Source organism: Pinus tabuliformis, chromosome 1_1 (assembly GCF_031772625.1).
Source record: "Pinus tabuliformis cultivar Carrire ecotype Pingquan chromosome 1_1, CPIR1, whole genome shotgun sequence".
Classification (NCBI taxonomy): Eukaryota; Viridiplantae; Streptophyta; class Pinopsida; order Pinales; family Pinaceae; genus Pinus; species Pinus tabuliformis.
The window spans coordinates 816,811,591-816,825,636 of NC_142297.1; positions in this window are offsets into that span (position 1 = coordinate 816,811,591).

The window sequence follows — 14,046 nt, forward strand, 5'->3', positions numbered from 1 at the left end:
CAATGATGGTTGGTTGCATTCATATACAAGGAAAGTATATTGTGCATTCCCAAACAATGAGACTCAAACGCTACAACAAATAAAATACTTGTTTCTCCATGATGAATACTTAGAAATATATATCAGCAAGGATGCAAGCTTTACACAGTTATCTATTCAAGGAATACAGTGCGCAAATTGAAAAGGAACCTGTCCACTGTTAAGTCTGCACCAGAACTTGATAAATTTCGTCTCACTGATAATAGCAATCAACAGACGTTAGTTTGGAAAGCGTTCATGATATTGCTCTCAAAGGGCTTGATGAACTCTCCACAATTGAGAGATCCTTTGCTACATTTAAGAAGACTTTGTTCAATTCAGAAAGCCTACAGATAGACCCGGAGCTTCAGAATAGAGAATACAATGCAAAGCTAGATAAATCTTTTGCCACAGTCTTGCATTTACTGTCTGTATATCTGCTTCTTTGTGACCTTGCTCACAAGGCGCTAGAGTACTTGATTCGGCGATCCAGTCTAATCACTTGCTCTCAGATTCAATCAACTTCCTGTTATAGACATTTTTGTGCCCTACAACTCCAAGCATGAAATGTCCATAAACCAAGGGCTCCTAAGTCCCTAAAAGTGTTTTTCTAACCCCTAAAGAAACAAGGTCAACAGATTATAGCTTCTCTCAGAAGTTCTCCACCAGAAACTGCTCAGAATTGGTCAAAATAGGATCATTGCAGCTGCTCCATTGACTAGGTGCATTGCATCTCACCTAAATACACTGTGAGGGTGCGTTGCATTTCAAAAGTCCCTTCTGTGGGGTGCGATGGGTGAGAAATGACAAATGGCAGTGTCATTCCGCGAGGTGCAGAAGCAATGGAATCTTCCAGAATCTTCTCTTGTGACACTTGCCTCACTGAATTCAACCAAGGATGAGTAAGAGGCCCTCAGTCTCCAAGTGGAAGCAAGAACTGACAGAGAGAAGACACTAATCAAATCACAAGCTGACTCATCCCCCTTACAGATATCTATATATGGATCCCTCATCCCAGAGATCCAGAGGCTGGAATTTTGCATATTGTAAGGAATTGTTGTTGGTTTCTAGAGACAAACATCAGATTGTTGGGTGATCTAAGCTTTGTTTGAGGTGAAGAGGGGCTTCTTTGCTGGGAGGTTGATGCTGGGTCGGAACAACTGGTTGTAACTCCTCCTGGATCTTTTCTTGTTTATCAATAAAATCTATTTGAGTTTTCCTCCATGCTTTTGTATCATTGATGCTTGTTACATTTGTATGGTCAATTTAAATCTGATCCTAATTTGTTTATGAATATAGATCCATCTCTTTGTATAGTGCTATGCTTCTGTGATCTTACAGGTACTTTGTGAAGCTGGGCGTGCAAGGGAGCAAGTAGCTGGGGACTATCAAAGGAGAGAGGGATCCAATAAAAGGATTAGCGCAAGACAGAGGTTGGTCCTTCTATTCCTCTCTATCTATAATTCACAAAGGAAAAGCATAATTAGCTTTTCTCTGTTTGTTTCTAAGGCAGCTGTCACACCTTAGTGGGATAGAGCAGTTCTATATAGACACTTTTCCTTGTAACAAAATGGCGACTCCGCTGGGGAGATAATTAGTTTGTTTGTTTATCATTCTTTGTTGTTTGTTTCATAAAATTATAAGTAGCATTCGAACTACATTTTCCATAACAAATGCAAAGTAGATAACTGCTGCTTCAATCCATCCATTGGATCTGTTTATGATTTAAACAACTGATTCACAAACTATCTGATAGCCCTTGTGATAGCTCTTAGATCCTCCTTAGATCTACCCCTGATTGTTGCATTACTGATTGCTTTTTACTCGGCCAAAAACCAAGAACTGAACTGTAAATTGTGACCCGGAACCCGAACAAAGTCTCGTTTCTGGCCCAACGTAGGTACTGTTCAGAGATTATGAATTTCAGCGCACTTCCCGAGTGGAAAACCTACGCTGCGTTTCAGATTCTCTGTGTTACAGGTGCGCTGGTTAGACTAGCTCTGTGCAGCTGTGGCTTTTGTGCTTCATTCTTTCCAGTTCTATTCCTGAATTTTGCTACCTGTGATCGGTATATGTCTGTTTGAAACCCCTTTCCTTTGCTGTTATTCCGCCTCCTTTGTACAAAAGAACTATAGATGTTTTTGTGTGTTTGTTGAGTCATTTACAGTTCTCCTTTGCAAAAGTAGCATAGTCGTACTGTCGTCCTTTGATTTGAATCTGTCGCAAGTGTCGATTTCGATCATAGGAGAAAGTTTGATTGTTGTTGATGGTCGATTATCCTGTTACTATTGCTTTTGGTCTGAATTTGTAATTTTCTAGTGTCAAAAACAAGTATTCATTTCAAAATCGTAAGGTGTCGTAATCATCTCTATTTTTGATTTCGAAAATAAGGTTGTTTATGTTTGTCGCTTGAAAATAAATTCAGATTTGTACATCAACTTTCTTTTTAGCATCTATATACTAAGAAATTCGAAAACAAATACATGCATGTGCATTTGCATATAGAAAGTCTGTTTGGCTTGATTTAGGAAAGTGCATTTACAGTGTGCTCTTTGCTCTTTGTGAAAAGATTCTATCTTTCTTTTCCCTAGTAGCTAGGATTTTCATTGCACAAAAGAGATAAAAAGTTTGTTTATCATCTTTAGATTGCATTTTAGGAATTACATCTACATCTCATGGTGAACCCGAAAGGAAAACTTCATAAAAAAGATCAACTTAAAATAAATTCAGTGAATCTAACAACGCTTTGGAACTTAACGCACAACATTTAGAGGTCTAGGCTAGAGACGTATTCCGGCGTCGTAAAGCCTGGTAACTGTTGTTCTCACTGATGGTTGGGTGATTCCTCCACTTTGAGACGATAAGTGCCAGTAAGGACTTGTGCTCCCACGTACCGTTGAGTATATTTTGGGAGACCCCTATAGGCTTAAATCCTTTATCCATAGGAATCCGTGTCTGCCGCCCTATCGATCGCAATGCACTGAACACAACATTCGGGAAGATTGACTGTCGTACCGTAAAAAGTATTCTATAGTTTTGCAATTGGTTTGGTACTCCCTCTACCAAGATTTCCAGAGCAGTCCCTTTCGTTCCTTTCTAGACTCCTTAACGGAAAAGGTCCATCTGAGCACTTGTCACTTCAGGCTCATTAAAAATCGAAGGAGACTAGAGTCATCTTTTGTTTTTTCTTGACTCTTAAAAACTGAAAAAACAAGTTGTGTCAAAGCGTCTAAAATTCATTTAATTCGGAAACATACTTCCCCTTTATTTTAGTTGATCAAGTAATCCGCAGTCGTGGAAGAAAGTCAATTGAAACCCCATCGTTCGCGGAGGCTTACGAGTCAACCGTCTTTGTCTCCGGAATCGAAGCCAATACAGACAAAGCGAACTTGTTTAACTGGTTCCAAATCTCCTATTAAAGTTAGAACAAGTGTTCCAACGACATCCAAGACTCCGGTTACTCCAAACATTTCTGGAATCCCTGCCTCTACAGAAGAAGTTCAGCAGCCACAGAAGGACAGTGATACTGATCCTAGTCTGAGAGTAAACACATGTGTTACCGAACCAGTTCCATCTACAACCGACTCGAAGAACCTTGCTCTTCAAACATTTGTCGCTGCCAATTTCACACCTTCTTCGGCACCAGAAATATTTTACGGACCTAACGGTCTTCCCCTTCCACCTGGTCTGATTGCCATAGAAGAAATTGTAGAAGATCCTCAAACAAGTACTCCAACGCAATTTGGAGTCGGGATCACTCTATACCCTTCTTCATCAGAAGTTAGTCTACCACCAGCGGAAGCTCCTGTAGAATCGCTAGGTAATCTTTTGGATAGACTACAAATGTCTGAACAACCGTCAACATCTAGGACTTTGTCGTCTGACACGGCGATGGCAGAACTCCCTGCTATCACTCCGACAATGTTCATCGGTATACCATCTGTCCCAACTAGCTCTCAACCGCTAGAAGGAGCCCACTCAGGGGCTACCTCGACAGTATGGCCTGTTCCTGTTTGTTCATCCGGAATAATATCCGGAAACTCTTATGTTGAGTCTCAACAAATTGATCCATTTGGAAGTCAATTTGGGCAGTCCACCCCCCAAGGGAAAACCATTCCCTTGAGTTCTGGATTACCATCATATGGGGGGAAGTATACCCTTTCATTATCCCCTCAGGGAGGATATCCATATGTGAGTTCACAACAACATTTAGGTTATACTGGAATTACCTCAAGCGGTTGGGTACCTATACTACCTCAACAACCAAGAGTTGTATACTCGATGCAACAATGCTTACCTATGTCAAACATACCAACTACGCCAGCTATTGTGATGGTGTCGCAAGTTCAAGTGCTTCCTGTTGTATGCCAACCTCAGGTTTCTCAGGTTGTAATGCAACAGCCCCTTGACCCTGCGACTCAACCACAATCGCCGATTGGTGGAATGACACAGGTTCAGACGGGTACAATTACCCCTCATCTTGGTCAAACTGTTAGTATCGGTCAACAGCACATGGCTTCACAAACATGGCTAGTGCAATACCAACAACCGCAATTCCAACAAGTATACCAAGGTTATGAGAAACAAATCTTTGCAAATAGTGGACAGCTGTATATTCAAAACAGTCAAAATCAACCATTTTACAATGGTCATGCCCACCAACCTTACCAAAGTTACCAGCATCAAATGCATTATGCTGGTATGCAAAGACCAACTGCTCAGGAAATCCCATCTTATCCTGGGTATGCTTCACCTAACCTGAACCAACAGTTACCCTTTGTGGTAACTTTAGAGTTACCTGATTTAAATCGGTTAACAAACGATCCAATCTCTTACACCCCTTGGTGGCCAGCAATTCCGCATAAACTTCCATCAGATATTCCTAAATTTAATGGAAATCCGGGTGAAGATCCATCGAATCATGTGATGACCTTTCATCTATGGTGTTCAACAAACACCTTAAATGATGATTCGATAAGACTTCGCCTCTTTCAAAGGACGTTAACGGGTCCGGTGGCAAAATGGTACATCGAATTGCCTAGAGCTTCGTTCGACAACTTCAGTACCTTAGCGACAACCTTTTTAACCCATTTTTAGTTACCAATAAGGTACGAAACGGGAACAGAACTTCTTACCAATTTCAAACAAACAACGGCCACTCACATATCTGATCATATACATGAGTGGCGACGTCGTCGTAGAATGGTAAAAACGTATGTCCCCGATTAGCTATTAGTTGAATGGTTTATCAAGTCATTACTGCCTATCATCACGGAAGATGTGGCAAATGGGGGAGTCGTAACAGAAGAGCAAGTTATCGCTCGTGCGCAATATCTAAACTTGATTTACACTCAGTCTGGCATGCTCTACGATAAAATACCTTACGCCCCTAGACCAGAATTCTCAATTCCTCCTCCTCCTAAATCAAACAATGACTCTCCTGCTGGTGATGGTGTGATTGGCACAACAGACACGAAATTGACAAAGGCTACATCCAAAAAGGCCCGTAAGATTTCAAGTCAAAATGCAAAAGATGAACTTCTTTATTCGGAAGCAAATGTCGTATCGACAGATAAAGGCAAAGAAACCAAACAACCAGGGAGCAAGAAGAAAGGCAAAGGGAAGAAGAAGAAACAGGAGGAATCATCACCTGAAAAATCTTCTTCAAACCCTCCTGGAGATAGGAAACCAAAAACTCCATGCCTTATATGTGATGAGGATCATTGGACCGCAAATTGTCCACACAGAGCTGAGGTTAAGAAATTCTTCAAGAATTCAAAAACCTCTGCAGTGTTAACTGATCCGTTTCCAAATCCAGGAACAAATCTGGTTGAAAGTGAAAATGCTTCCCCGTCTCAAGTGCTAATGTTGTCGGTTTACAAACAGCAAAATGATGCTTTGATATCGACAAGGAACAAAGATTATGGGAATCCACAGCTGTCGAACAACAAGGATAAAGATCAACCTAGTAGTTCGACAACAACTTCGACAGAAGTTGCGCCACCTACCATTCCTGAATTGACGATAAAACCGCCAAAGGGAGTAGTACACAAGTTGACATTTAATCCCTGTGCTAGAGCGGCACAACATTATAATATAGTGGAAGACTTGGCCCAATCGCCATCTGCTATGTCGACTCTTGAAGTACTACAGAATTGCCCATCCCAAAGGGAGGCTTTATTATCAGCCATTGGTGGGATAGACCTAAAGGAATCCAATCTTGTATCCTTCGATCATAAAGGATACAGTCCTCAATTACCAGCTCAACTAGCTTTCCTTGTTCAAGTGAAAGCCCTCAACAAAACTGTTCATCGAACAATTATTGATGAGGGGGCATCTACATGCATCATGTCGATGAGTTGCTGGAAAACTTTAGGATCTCCAACCTTGTCGCGATCTTCGATGACATTAAAAGAATTCGACGGAAGGACATATACCCCATATGGTATTCTAAGTAACTTGAAAATTGAACTAGCAGGGAAAACGGTAGAAATAGATGTTGAAGTAATCGATGGAAATCTTGATTACAACATCCTACTAGGAAGGCCATGGATATATGCTATGGCGGCTGTTGTGTCAACCTATTTTAGGAAGATTGCATTTCCCTTTCAAGGAGGGATTACAATCGTCGATCAACAAAACTTCCTCCCCAACGGTTCTCAAGTTACAGGAAGCATTCCCATGATCCATGGAAGCCCTCATTCGCTTCAAAATATCGGAGTAGGCCTATTAAAAGATCCTATACTAATGGGAACTTTCACCCTTCCACCTCCAATCAACCTGGTAGAAGTGGCGTCGATAGGAACCTGCTACATGATATCTTCTAAAAAGATCTCGGAAAATGATATCGACATGGATCATGCAATGGTTTTTCCCCCAAGCCCAATGGAAATATTGTAGCAATCAATGTTCCTAGCATGGGAGGCAAACCCAAATCAACGCTCATCAAGCATTTGGATAGATAGGTCTAAAGAATATGGTACCCCTTCAGATCCTTGGTCGCAAGTGCATGTCACCAACGAAGGAATTGTCCAATCAATGGTAATTGAAGGAGCACCATGGAATGATTCCCACCATCGTTCCCTTCTTCTGGATTGTGGAGAAGATACTCAAGATGACCTTTATCATCCTTCAATTTTTGATTTTCTATCAAATACTGTAAACACAGTGGATTCTGAGCGAAGCTTGTCCAATATTGAAGAGACTATCGCCATAATTATCTCGACCAAAACAGATGTTGTATAGAATATTTATGTCGGAAAATGTTGTTCTCCTTCAGAACTAGAGATATATAATGTTCTTTTTCACGAATTCAAAGATGTCTTTGCTTGGTCATATGATGAAATGCCAGGCATTGACTCGAGTATCGTTGAACACGAAATTAAGATGTATCCAGATGTCAAACCAGTACGACAACGGCTATGGCAGGTGCACCCCAAGAAAGCCGCTGCCATTAAGGCAGAAGTTGAAAAACTTCTCCATGCTGGTTTCATCTACCCGGTTCCTCTAACCGATTGAGTATCGAATATTGTCCCTGTTATGAAAAAACAAGGAACAATTAGAGTGTGCATCGATTATAGGGATGTAAATCAAGCTTGTCCAAAAGACAACTACCCTACACCCTTCATTGACCAGAATTGATGAATGCGCCGGATCCGAAATCTTTTCATTCATGGATGGATTCTCCAGGTATAATCAAATAAATATCCGCCCACAGGACCAGTCAAAGACTGCATTTATTTGTCCGTGGGGCACATTCGCATATCAAAAATTACCCTTTGGTTTAAAGAACGCAGGGGTAACGTTTTAGAGGGCAATGAATTATGCCTTCCATGACATCAAAAACATCGTTCAACCATACCTCGATGACCTCCCGGCTCATTCGCGAAAGCGGACTGATCACCTACAGCATTTAAGAGCGATATTTCTACGTTGCCGACACTACAAGATACGACTCAATCCACACAAATGTGTATTTTGTGTCAGTTTTGGTCGTTTACTTGGCTTTGTAGTCTCAAAGGATGGGATTCGTCTCGACCCATGTAAGGTCCAGGAAATCATAAATTTTCCTCCACCTTCGAATTTACTTCAGATTCAGAAACTCCAAGGGAAAGCGAACTTTTTGAGGAGGTTCATTCCAAATTACGCCGAACTTGCTAAAGATTATACACTTCTTTTGAAAAAGGAAGTACCCTTTTTCTGGGATCAGGTTGCGCAAGCTTCCTTTGATGCTTTAAAAGATTCCCTAATGAAAGCATCATTAATGTACGTTCCTGATTATCAAAAAGATTTTAACCTGTATCTAGTTGCAGCGGATACGACCATCACAATGGTTTTAGTTCAAGAAGTCGATGGAATTGAACATCCTATATAGTATATAAGTAAAAACTTAAATGATACAGAAAGAAAATATTCTTAAGTTGAAAAGCTAGCACTCATAACTTTTCAAGCGATACAGAGATTTCGACACTATGTCCTCTTTCGGAAAACTACCATTCTGTCAAATTGCAACCCCATGACTTATATATTGTCACGACAATTGCTGGGGGGAAAATATTCAAAATGGATAGCAATCCTACAAGAGTTTGATCTGCAATTTGTAAAATCCAAGTCAAAGAAAGCTCTAGTTTTCACAGAATTATTGTGTGATCTCCCATCGTCGTCCAACGATGACACATCCGAAGAAACAATCGTGGATGAAAGTTTGTTTCTGATATCTGCAAGCAATGAGTGGTATGGGGATATAATCATTTATCTCCAAACCCAAAAATACAAGCCAAACACCTCCCACTCCGAACAAAAACGTATTCGATACCAAGCAAAAGACTACATGATCGTCGGTGATACACTTTACCGTCGTGGTATCGATACAGTTCTGAGAAGGTGCCTCACCCGTGAGGAGGCCAAAAAAGTCCTAAATGATTGTCATTCAGGTGCATGTGGGGGGCATCAATCTGGATATGCTACAACGCAAAAAATCTTATGAGCAGGATACTTCTAGCCAACAATGTTCAAAGATTGCATAACCGCAGTCAGAAGTTGCCATGCTTGTCAAATTTTCGATAGCAAAACCAGAAGACCACCCGCACCTCTGCAACCAATAGTTGTTGTTGGGCCATTCACCAAATGGGGCATCGATTTCATGACATGTAACCCCACCCCGACCGGGGGGCATGGGTACATCATAGTCGCAGTTGACTATTTTACCAAATGGACCGAGGCGATGCCTACATTAGATAATACTGGTGAAACAGCTACCCTCCTCTTTTTCAATCATGTAGTTTCCAGATTCGGCGTGCCGCAGGCTATAGTCACAGATCATGGATCGCATTTTCGCAATCACATGATGGTCGAATTAGCTGCCAAACTAGGGTTGTCTCACGACAGCTCTACTCCATATTATCCGCAAGCCAACGGACAAGTTGAAGCAATCAACAAGGTCCTCAAACGCATGTTGCAAAGGATGATTGGAGTTCACAAAAGAAGATGGCACCTAATCTTGTACTCAGCTTTGTGGGCTTACCGAACATCAATAAGGAATGCAACCGGGTTCACACCTTTCCAGCTGGTATATGGCCTGGAAGCAGTCTTACCAATCCAGTGTGAAATCTCGTCTCTCAAACTCGCAATTGATCTCCTCCCCGGAACTTCAGAAGAAGAAGCTCATTTCTTGGAATTAATCCAATTGGATGAAACCCGTCGTGATGCCGCTTTGGCTAACGAAGCCCATAAGAAACGAGTCAAGGCGCAGTTTGACAAAAAGGTCAAACCCTGTGTCTTCTCAGAAGGTGACTTGGTCTTGCTTTACAACCAAGAATCCGATAAATTGGGAGTAGGTAAATTTAAGTCTTTATGGATGGGCCCCTATATTGTTAAACGAGTGTTAGCAAAAGGAGCCTATGAGTTAATGGATTATGACGGAATTCCACTGGCGCAACCTCGTAATGGGTTGTACCTCAAGCGTTACTATGCGTAATGGTAACCTGTGTGCTTTTGTTATGTTTTTGTTTTCGCTAAAGTGTTTATTTTGGTCAAGTAATCCACTTTTTACATTTGTCGCAAATGTCAAACCTATTGGAGTCATGTGTTGGATATGCCGACGGAGCGAGTCGTAGTTCGCGGAACCTATCTTCCGCAGCCTGGGCTATTTTTGATCCAAGCGACGAGTTAGTAAGTTTCAGAGGGGTATGTATTGGTCAATCAACAAATAACATCACTGAATATAGCGCATTGATAGAACTTCTCTCTGATGCCATCACACATGGTATACACTGACTAATTGTCAGGCTAGACTCACAGCTCGTAATACTACAACTCAATGGTATATATTCCGTCCAAAACCCAGCTATTTATCACATGTTCCTAAGGGTTAAGATTTTGGAAAGACAATTTGATTTTATTCAATATCAACATGTTTCCAGAAACTTAAACACATTAACTGACTCATTAGCAAATTATGTGTTAGATAGACATTTGCAACATTTATAAAAAGAAAACATACCATCAATGTTTGCATTTGGATCATGTAACTTAACCAAAGTAAAACTCCGAAAATCAAAAATACATATGACTATTTATGGTTTACACATAATGTTCTGTAACGGAGACAAAATTGGTCAAATGACCCGAAAACTCAAAATGCTAGGGGGCACCTTAGTCTAATGATGCTCGTGATAGCAAGTCACAGCTTGTGCGATCATGCGTAAGAGACGAGTCCATCGCCTGGGCACACGAGTAGTATGCTGCTGTAACCTCAAAGGTAGCTCGTCAGTCCTCACATCTGGAATACCAAGAGTGAGGCCCTCAATCTACTCCTGTAATGTTGTGAGAGTCTCAGCCACGTCGAGGTCGTGAAGGATAGCCCTTCGAACGGCCTCTCCTGCTGGGGCAGGAGCTGGTACTCTCAGGCGAACTACTGGACGAACAAGACCAACATCTGCATGTACACATGAGTTTGATTAAAGTCTTGATAGAATAAAGCACAAGGAAATTATAAACAAAAAACGATAAACAGGGATATGGTCAAAGATTTTACCAATGGCGCCCCACTGCTTGCCATTCGGCAGTACTAAATCTGGATCACCCCGGAAGTCCATGCCAGCATATGGATACTCAGAATAAACCATCTCCTAACGATCAAACTACCTGAAGAAGGTATCAGAAAATGAAATCTGAGACTGGCCAGCATGCCTAGACATATGGTCAACCCATCTCTGCATACGTGGTTCAGTAGGAGAAGGTAAATCGAGTGCAATGTACTGCAGCTGCATCAGTGGTATCTTCTCCAAGGCAAAGGTGGTCAAAATAGAACCATACCCAAAGTTCTTCAACTTCCCACTCTTTATCTTGGTCAACTGTTCTTTCATCACAAGAAGTACTGCGTCGCACCAGTTGAACACCTTTGGTTGGAGGCATTCCAAGGCATGCTGCATGTAAGATCGGTTGGCTACATGAAGAGCCGCACCACCAGCCATCCTACCAAAAGTAAACAGAATAGTCCTAAGGGACCTGTTAGTGACATCATGAATGATGATCTTGTCGTCTTTACTCGGCTGAGATCCTTCTCTGTAGTACCAGTGAACATAATCTCTCACAGAGTCGCCTCCCCGGGCCGAAACTGACAAAGAGATGGGGGCACCCCGCCTCGACAAGCCAGTCAAGAAATAGATGTCTACCACAGTCAAGGGGATAGATTTTCCCCTGATCTGGAAAACCTAATTGGTAGGATCCCAAGCATCGAGCAAATACTGCAGTAAGTTGATCTGCTGTCTCATGCTAGAAATGCAGAAGAACTTCAACAAGCCACAGTTCCGCAGCGCGTTCACTGTAACCGGATCATGTAAGGCAAGCATGTCCTCTTCTTCATGCTCACGTTCTCGCCATGTAATGGTCATCTTACTCCAAAGATCTCTGAAAAACAAACAAGAGAAGAGTTAGATCCTGATTTTGGTAAGAAACAGGAAAAATTTCCATCAAAAAATTGTGCACTAAATTCCTTTTCTGCGTCCAACGCACCTGGAGTAGTGTTATAGGTGCATTGAATGTCAGATAGCCTTTAGACAGGTCAACATTCAACGCAACTTTCGATACACAGAGGGTGTGCTGAAGGCAAAACGAGTTCTTCAAACCCCAGGGGCTCAGAAAAACTAGGAATCAAGCTCAAAATGCAAAATGGAAACCATGAAATGAAAGAGCTCAGGTTTAGCTCCTACCTAGTCCAGATGGCACTAAGAATTGTCCACAAAATCTCCCGAAATCAGCTGATGAAAATCAAGCAGGAAAAAGCACCTCCAAAGCTCCAACAAACCAAAGTTCAAATGAAATGGTAAAATGAGAGGTAAAAACACTTTTTCATTAATTTTTACGTAGTTCAAAGTAAAATATTTGTGTTCTAACTCATTTTCAAGCATATATTGTTCATTTCTAACTAGTTTGATGAAGCAGTTAAAGATACAGTACAATCTTTGAAAGAACAGAGCTATTTATGGTAAAATAAAAAAGGGACCATTTAATCGAGCAGTTTTAGCACATAGTTCAAGCTCGTTAAAAAATAAACATAAGACATGAGCAAATGTTTCCACCCACGTTTAAGCTCATTAAAAAATGAACTATTCCCCGGTAAATAACCATCGTGAATGTAGTACTTCAGCCATTAAAGCCTTGGTCGTGTTTGCACCGTCACCTCCACTTTTTCATTGGCTGATCATTCACCTCCATTTGATTGTTTACCCATTTTGAGGAACAACTGCGAAGAGTGATTTCACTAGCCATCCTTGTGACACTGCCGTGATTGGAAAATTCCAAACCTTACCTGGAATTAGCTGCTACCTGTTTTATCACTCGTTCCTCAAAAGACGAGTCTCCTTTAAGCTCTTTTCAATTGACTCGTAAAATATGAAAAGATTGCCGAGCCATTGGCCTCTCCAGCTCGTTAAAGGGAAAGGAAGTGCTATCCCTCCTCTAGATTTTAATATTTTGGACCCGAGGGATTATTACACAAAAAGATCGAGCGCTTGTTTTGTTCGGCTCGTTAAAACTATCGAAAATTCATCCCTTCTGTATTGTTTTATACTTTTTCGGACTTAAGGGATTAGATGACGAAAAAGGAATTTTGGAGTTACCTTTACATTCCTCTTCAGACTCTCTAAAATTGAAAAGGACCGAGTTATCTTTGTCGTTAAACTCGTTAAAAAGATTAATAGCGACAAACTTGTCTATAGACGAGAACGAGTTTCACTATCGCTAGGCTCGTTAATGTTAGGATATTCCGACACATAGGAAATAGTTAAGTACAACTTGGTCTAGTGTAGAGTTAGGTATAGAGTTAGGTAAAGTGTGTTTCTTTACCGTTGTACATTTTGTAACTTACAATCCGACAGTAACGATATGTAGTGATCCGACGGTTCATTCTCTCCTCGGTATTACCGACACTTGATCCGTGGCTTGACACCCGATTGGTCCATGAATTCTATTTAAAGCGCATGGAGGGTCATTTGTAGGGTAATCCGTGCATGAGAGAAACATATGTAAATTTTCATTCTTTTATTAATAAATTTCCTGAAGTGGCTGCGTTGGCTCAGGCCATGGACTGTTTCCCTCTTTGAGGGTTTTAACCACGTCAAAATACTAGTGTATTGATCTGTGATCTGGTTGTGAGCGGTGTCCTTTTGGTGTTCTGTCTGAGGAACTTACCCTGTAAATTCCTACATGGTATCAGAGCTATTTAAGGGCCGCGTGCGTTGGTGTTCCAAATCTGAAGCCGGTAGAACTGCATCCGACTGCCGTTTCCTAGATCCATTGTTTCTGACTGCTTTCGGGCCGAGAGGACTGCTCTGTTGTGTTGGGAGCATCTATTCGAGTGAGGAACCCCTTTCGTTTCACGCGAAAAGGTTTCCGGTAGCCCTAGCTGTGTCATTTTTAAGATCTGGAGGTATACAATGTTTATTTGCAGTTTACTATTATTTTCTCTCCGTTTATTTTGGTTTAGGTTTATTTAGCCTTTTTATTACCAGATCTATACCTTTCATT